The sequence below is a fragment of the Eurosta solidaginis genome, chromosome X, assembly GCF_040869045.1.
Source record: "Eurosta solidaginis isolate ZX-2024a chromosome X, ASM4086904v1, whole genome shotgun sequence".
NCBI classification, from domain to species: Eukaryota; Metazoa; Arthropoda; class Insecta; order Diptera; family Tephritidae; genus Eurosta; species Eurosta solidaginis.
The window spans coordinates 189,584,647-189,593,130 of NC_090324.1; the positions used below are offsets into that span (position 1 = coordinate 189,584,647).

The 8,484-nt window shown below is 44.8% G+C and overlaps 1 pseudogene; it reads left to right on the top strand.

The window, feature by feature from the left end:
* Nucleotides 1–6,481: 6,481 nt before the first annotated feature.
* Nucleotides 6,482–7,990, top strand: LOC137235337 (nucleosome-remodeling factor subunit NURF301-like; annotated as a pseudogene).
* The last annotated feature ends 494 nt before the right edge of the window (nt 7,991–8,484 follow it).

Here is an 8,484-nt window from a genome sequence, read left to right on the forward strand (position 1 = left end):
AAGAGGAGCTAAAGGCACTATGGAAGAAGACCAAGTCCACATATGAAAGGCTTCTCAGCAATTCTGAACTGTCCAAAGACGAGCTCAGCTCATTAAGAAAGAAAAATAAAAGTTGCTTTGCATGCTACCTGCAATGCATGTCTGCTGTGGCGGCTGAAGCCGAAGCTATCACCCCACAGCCGGCGAAAGATGAAGCAAAGGAGGAAGACTCCTCGCGCCGTGGACATAAAATGCGGCTGCCGCCTTGTGACACCGATGTATTTAAAGGCGACTACCTCTCCTGGCCAGCTTTTCGAGATATGTTCACGGCGATATACATCCACAATACCGATCTGAAAGATGTCGAGAAATTATACTATTTGAAGCAAAAAACGCAAGGGGAGGCAAAAGAAATAGTGGGTAGGTGCTCATTAACAAACGAGGGTTTTGCAACCGCCTGGAAGAATCTAAGCGACAGGTACGAAACTAAACGTATCCTCGTCAACACACAATTAAAACTTTTATTTAATCTGACGGCAGTCGAGCAGGAGTGTGGAACATCAATTAAAAAATTGCAACGTGAGATCAACAATTGCATTTCTGCGCTACAATGTCATAATATTGACATCACAAATTGGGACGCAATCATAACTTACTTATGCTCCACAAAACTCCCTGAATCTACATTGGCTCTTTGGGAACAGACCGTAGAACGGAAGACAGATATCCCGAAATGGGAGGATATGGACAAATTCCTGTCCAATCGCTTCCAGACATTGGAGACTGTTTCCGATCTGAGGGGTAATAAAACAACAAAAACACCCAAAAGTCAGAGTTCGAATTCTAGGGAAAATTCTACGAAACTTGGGGTTTACCAAGCAAGCGTACCAAAGTCGGCATGTAAGATGTGCAACAGTACGGAGCACAAATTACGAAATTGCCAAAAATTCCGTAGGTTGTCCACGTCAGGCAAAATCGAATTTATCAAAAACAATAGTTATTGTCTGAATTGTCTGTCGGGTGTACACACCGTGACACGATGCACTAGCCAATTCAATTGCAGCACGTGCCACGCAAGGCACAACACCTTGCTCCATCTTCCGACAGCACAACCAAAGACAACTCCGCAAAGGTGGACTCAAAACGCCACCGACAATTCACCTTCAACCTCACAGCAGGCTAGGGCAAGGATGGAGTCTGAAAAAAGACAAGATAATACTAATAACGTCTCTTCGTGTCATGCTAACACCACTAAAGGGGTGTTATTAGGAACAGCGCGGGTTCATATAAGGTACAACGGGGTGAAATTTTCCGCCAGAGCGCTGATAGACTCTGGGTCCGAATGCTCTTTCATAACTGAAAGACTAAAGAAGCGAATAAACCTTCCGTCCAAACGTTTGCATGTGCAGGTGTCAGGAATAAATAATACACCATCTGCACAGGTAAAGGAATCATGCTCAATTAACTTAGGTTCGCTTACAGACCCCTTGGTAAGCATCCATACAGTGGCCCTAGTCCTGCCTCAATTAACAGGGGACCTTCCGACTTGCCAAGTGAGCGCAACGACTCGGCAAGCATTCCCTGATCTGATTCTGGCGGATAAGAGGTTCTTCATTAATGAACCAGTCGACCTCATACTTGGAGGCGATATTTATCCCCAGATCATACTAAACGGTATACGGAAGAACGTCCTAAATACGGTTCTCGCCCAAGAAACCGTCTTCGGTTGGATTTTAACCGGTCGTGCAGATGCACCTCACCCAACCAATACACGAGTATCATTTTTCAATGAAATTAGCCTAGACAAGCAGCTAGCCGCTTTCTGGGAACTTGAAAACGTACCTACAAAAAAGGCCCTGACCGAAGATAATGCCTATTGCGAGGCACTATATAAAAACACAACGGAAAGGAACTCAGATGGAAGATATACTGTCGCCCTTCCATTCAAACAAAGCTTCCCAAAAACCGTCTGTTTGGGCCCATCTCTCAAGAGCGTCTGCTCTCAGTTCTATCGGAACGAGACGCGCCTAGCCAAGACCCCGGCCCTACAGATGGAATACAATAGGGTACTGACAGAATATGTCACGTTAGGGCACATGACTAAGGTGCACACCGTAGTACCACCACAATCAACTGATTGCTATTTCTTACCGCATCATGCGGTGATCAAAGAAGAAAGCATAACGACTAAAGTAAGGGTCGTATTCAACGCGTCGTGCCCGACATCCAATGGCATAAGCCTGAACGATGTTCTACACACCGGCCCAGTACTGCAATCCGACTTAACAATACTGCTCCTCCGATGGAGATTCTACAAGTACGTCTTCAATAGCGACATTGAGAAGATGTACAGGCAAATTTGGGTAAAGGAAAATCAAACCCAATACCAAAGAATAGTTTTTCGACTCAAAGCAGAGGACCCTGTCAGCGTGTTTGAGCTCAACACGGTAACCTTTGGGGAAAACTGTGCCCCTATCTAGCGATCAGAACCCTACATCAACTTGCTGATGACGTCGAGGCGTCTCTGCCAACCGCAGCGCATATCTTGCGAAACAGTATGTACGTCGATGGCGTCCTTGCAGGGAGACATAGCATCGAGGCAGCAATCGCGGCCCGCGATGAAATCACAGCTGCATTAAAGTCAGCAGGATTCCCTCTGCGAAAGTGGACATCTAACTGCAGTAGGATACTACAGGGCATACCCAAACCTCACAGGCTTACGGAAGACTTTCTGGAATTCGAGGACGCGAGCATGGTAAAAACCCTAGGCATCCGTTGGAACGCGCATTCCGACTATTTCCATTTCACAGCGAAACCAATCGAAAACCAAGACATCTTAACAAAAAGGGCGATCCTATCGGCCATCGCCAAACTCTTCGACCCGTTAGGCTGGCTTGCTCCAGTTATCATCGTAGCTAAGATATTAATGCAGAACATTTGGCTGGAGGGGACGGATTGGGATGAACCGGTATCCACAATCACTTTAGATCGGGGGCAAACCTTTATGCAGGAGTACCCCGCCATTAACCAGATTCGTATACCTCGGTGTGTGCACTTCACCCCAACCAACGATATAGAAATTCACGGCTTCTGTGACGCGTCCGAAAAAGCCTACGCGGCTACGGTTTACGTGCGAGCTAAGATCAACGATAGGGCATACGTTAGTCTACTCATGGCGAAAACGAGGGTGGCACCAGTAAAAACAATTTCACTACCAAGATTGGAGTTATACGGTGCCGTCTTGCTGGCTGAAACTTTGGAAAATGTGATGGAGAACCTGAACTTAGGCACATTTAACATGCACCTATGGACAGATTCGACCATCGTCCTCGCATGGATTCGAAAATCCCCGTGTTCCTGGTCAACATTTGTAGCTCACAGGGTAACGAAAATCGTCGAGAAGGTAGGAACTAAAGCATGGCATCATGTCGAGTCCGCATCAAATCCAGCGGACTTAGCCAGCAGAGGACTTCCAGCCACGGACCTAGTCGACAACTCTTTGTGGTGGCAGGGACCTTCTTGGCTGCAAGAAGGCAAAGCAAAATGGCCATCTCAAGGCGAACAGGAGTACCACACAAACATCGAAGAAAAACGAGTACAAGTGCATGTAGCAACGAACATCAACAATAGCGAGGATATTCTTGATCGGTTTTCCGATCTATCAAGAGCGTTGCGGGTTATCTCCTACATTATACGATTCTCGAATAGAACACGTCCAAAAACTAAAATGTCCTTTAAGGCAGAGTCTCACCAGATCTCGCCCGACGAAATCAAGGCTACGACTAGCCGCCTCATAAGGATATCCCAAACCAACCACTATGCCGAAGAAATAAACTCTCTGAGAACTAGGAAACCCATCGCGACCAAAAGCGAGATTCTCTCTTTAAACCCCTTTATCGACGAAGATAATGTCCTTCGGGTGGGGGGTCGCCTCAACGCATCCAGGGACGTTCCCGTCGACGAGCGTCACCCGATAATCCTCCCTTACGCCTGCCGACTCACCCGTCTCCTGGTCCAGTTTGTCCACACCATTTCCATACATGGCGGAAACCAACTAATGCTGCGGCTCCTACGCACGCATTATTGGATACCTCAGGTCAAAAACATGATCCGATCTGCAAGGCCTGTACGCTATTCCGCAAACGTTCCCCGACGCAACTCATGGGAACCCTCCTTGCGGAACGCACTACCTTTAGCAGGGCATTTACCAACACCGGGGTGGATTTCGCAGGACCGTTTGACATAAAGTCTTACAGCGGACGAGGATGCCGCATGTCTAAGGGTTACGTCTGCCTATTCGTCTGCTTTGCGACTAAGGCGATCCACTTAGAGGCGACTAGCGACCTCAGCACCGCCGCGTTTCTAGCAGCATTTAGTCGGTTTGTCTCCAGACGAGGATGCCCGAAAAACCTCTATTCCGACAACGGAACGAACTTTGTCGGTGCGTCGAGGGCTCTCCGCTCAGAGGTCAAGGCATTCCTCGTTGATGCGCGCAACCAAACCCTCTCTAAATATGCCCACCAAACCCTTACATGGCATTTCGTACCAGCAGCTGCTCCTCATATGGGCGGACTGTGGGAAGCGGGAGTCAAGAGTTTCAAAACCCATTTCAAAAAGATCGCATTGGATCATAAATTTACTCTAGAGGAGTTTAGCACCCTCCTGTGTAGGATTGAATCCTGTCTCAACTCCCGACCCCTAAGCCCATCTTCCAATGACCCGTCCAACCTGGAGCCACTCACCCCCGGGCACTTCCTCGTCGGGGGCCACCTACTAGCGTCACCCGAGATTGACGTCAGCGAGAATCGCGCTTCACTCGTCAATCGATGGGAAAAACTTAAGGCGCTGCATCAAACCTTCTGCAAGCGGTGGAAAACGGAGTACCTCACCGAACTGCAGAAGCGCGTTAAGTGGAAGCATCCACAATCGAATCTCAAACAGGGGGACTTAGTCGTCATTAAAGAGGACAATCTGCCCCCCAACGAATGGAGACTAGGTCGGATAGCCAACCTCCATTATGGCCCCGATAACCGAGTTCGAGTCGTCGAACTTGATACGGCAAGAGGACAAACCACCCGACCCATCACGAAATTGGTCCTACTACCACCCTCCAGTGAGGGTGAGGGAGACTTGTAACTCCCAACCGTTATAACCAACAACCCGTATAACCCAGCTCTCGTTCACCCTGAACGAGGCCTACAACCCGCTTAACCCAGCTCTCGTTCATCCCGAACGAAGTCAACAACCCACTTAAACCCGCTCTCGTTCACCCCGAACGAGGCCAACAGAACCCTACCGCAGATCCGCTATCTGCCACAGAATACCAGTGAATCAATAATCATGATTTTGTCTTAAAACATCTACATATCAATTCTAAATATTCCCGCGGAAAAATCCCTCCAATTCTTTTCTCCTAGGGAGAAGAAAAATTGGGGAATAGGAATTTCGAATTTTCGAAGTCAGCTGTTTTGTCAATTGAAATCTCATTGCGCATTTCTTATTTTGTTTAAAAAAAAAAAAAAAAATTTTGTAAGTTCTAATGATTGTTGCTAATTTGTTTGTAATTAAGAAATAAGGTGTAAACCACGCACATTTTTGCATTTCATGTGAAATGAGTAATGAATTGGTGCCACAGCAACATCAACTGAGGAGCATAAGAAGGAGACGGCGGGATAACACAAATCCGCCGGAGAGGCCTGCTCTCATTCTGCAAGGCAAATTTCTGGCGGCCATGTCGAGTTGAGTTCGCCCTTCGCCATATACAAAAATCTAATTAAGCCTTCTTAAAATCCTTGCGCAATTTCTGGATGGCTACATCAAGTATACAAAGAGCTCTTCCGTTGCTTATGATACTTTTCGACTTAAAATAAAGAATATTGTGGTTGTTGATGCGGTTGTATTAACAGTGAGAACATTGTGGTACAATGCAAATACATATTTTAGCACACATTTGTACAATTAAGTGTTCTTTCTTAAAAGAACCAATTTCCTTTAACTATTTTGATGCATTCCCTTTAACTAGTGGAAAAACTCCTATGATGGCAAGGAAATATCCCTCTCCCTCACAGTCATAATACCTACTCTTCTCCCATAACTGGTTTCCTCCTTTTCGAACATTGTTCAGAATAGGAGGAAAGGGAGACGTGAAAGAAAACTCACAAGGAATTTCTATTTAGAATACGAGGAAGGGGAGAATGGAATTGGGCTGCTAATATTTTATTACCTTAACGTAATATAGTTTACCATCATACCTTTAAATCCGTTTGGCGTATCAATCTCCGTCATGTGGTGCGCAGGTTCTGCACGTTCCTGTGGTTTGGCTGTAGTAGCATTTGAGGTAGTTGTTTTGTCAACGTTGTTCCACCTGTTAAATTAACTGCTTTTGAAATTAAGGTGATTTTAGCTATCATTACTACCTACTTACCTCAGCACTAGTCCTTGAGTAAAGTAATTCCGACCACATCGGGGTGCTTGTATTCTGATAGCACTGGTAGATACTCATATGTCGTCCTCCGAGCGCAGTAGATTCGACTCCAATTTCGAAGCGCGGCCACCAAGTCTAGACCCCATTTGGCTACCAGATCGTGAATATGAGCCATTGGTATTGCCGGAATCTTCTGCCGATTTATTAATGAAACATGACTTAATAATCAAGGCATTGAGCGTATATGCAGTATTACGACGTTTTCGTCATTTAATACGCTTATCACCATTTCGTTTTGAGGATTTTTGCGCTGCATTGACAAGTGACGAACAAAGTGCACCAATTGCAGACGTACATTTTATGTTAGTGAAGGCATTTTTACGTGAAGAAAATCTTCAGGGAACTCACTTTGTTCCTTCAGGGAACTCACCTTTGGACCACTCGATCCAAAAGATACGGTGAATATAAGTTTCCTATCTAATTAATGGCATCACATGGCCGGAGGTATTACGTAGCTATGTAGAGAGCGATATAATTTTTAGTCGCGAAGTATATAATATTTTATGTGCTGCTGGCGATTATCCATTTACGTGTGTTAACGATCGTACTATAGTTTTACAATTTTTAACCAATCAATTTTACAAGCAATGCTATACGAGACGTAATGTTACAAGAGGGTCCAATTCATTACGATGATCATCGTCGTAGATGTCTAGATTAGGCGATCTATTATGCGGCGCAACATGCCCTGCTGTTTACCATCTCGAATGTGTCGATCCACCATTGCATGATATACCAACTGACGATTGGTAGTGTAATTCATGTAAATCGCATAAAGTTAGTGGTGTTGTGGATTGTGTATTGCCACAAGAGGAACAAGGCGTACCCATAAGGAATGATACTTGTCTCGGATCGACATGGGCGTAAACTTTGGTTCATAGCACGTAGAACATTCGTTGAAGGCCAACCTGCATATGATGACAAAATTTGGGATTATAGTACAGAATCAAAACTAGAACTACTATTGGGCATACTCGATAAGGATGACTTAGAAGCTGCACTCTATAATCAAATTACTGAGCGGAAAGATGAGATTGTACGACAGATGACATTAACAGAATCCATAAAAGAAGAGCATAACAAATATCAAAGACTGTCATATATGGACGAAGAAAAGAAGCAAACGTGGGCATTAAGGCGTGGCACGAATGATGAAGATGTTGATATAAGTGCAAATCCCATCAGCGGCGGCGGTGGAGACAACAAAATGACACGCCTAAAAACAAGTCGGAACACAAAGGAATTTTCACATCTTAAATTGGTTATAGAACATGGTTTTGAAAATTACATAAATCAATATCCATCAAATCCAATTGCGTTGAATAAGCCACAACGCAACGAACAGCGCGATAAACGTCGACATTTATCACACAAATTTTCAGTGACTACCGCATCAGAATTTAAGTGGATTGGTACAACAATGGGTAGTTTGGGTAGCATTATACAAACAGTGCGTCAAACGTTATTAATTTTGAAGATAGCATACCAACAGCGTTTATGATACCAAACTGGCGTTTCATGAAATAGAACCTGCGCAAAACTGTATCAGAAGCACGTCGTCCAACAGAATATTGTTTGCTTGGTATTGGTTATATATCAGCGAAGAGGCATGTCGAATCAGGGTTATTAGTGTTGGCGATAGGAGCTGATAGTTTTGTAGCAGCAGCATCTGCACCTTCAATTATTCCCTGCAACTGTTCCTCTATTGCACGCACCCGTTCAGCGAATGTAAATGCAAAATAATCGGCGCCCCCCAATTGTACATTCTCTTTATTACGTTGCTGTAGTTTAACATATAGCCCGGTTTTGACGTTCTTTGTTACGTTTATTTAAACGTTCCAATATGGTCTCTTTTTTATATCAGCATTATCAGCACCGCTTAGCATGATATTACTGCTACTTGGCTCGGTACTTATTCTACTTGTTTGTTCTTGCTTTGCATGTGCTGAATCACGTGATCTGCCTCTTCCACAGCCCCATTCTGTCTACTTGTAAATACTCCACGTATTGAGTGTAGCCCG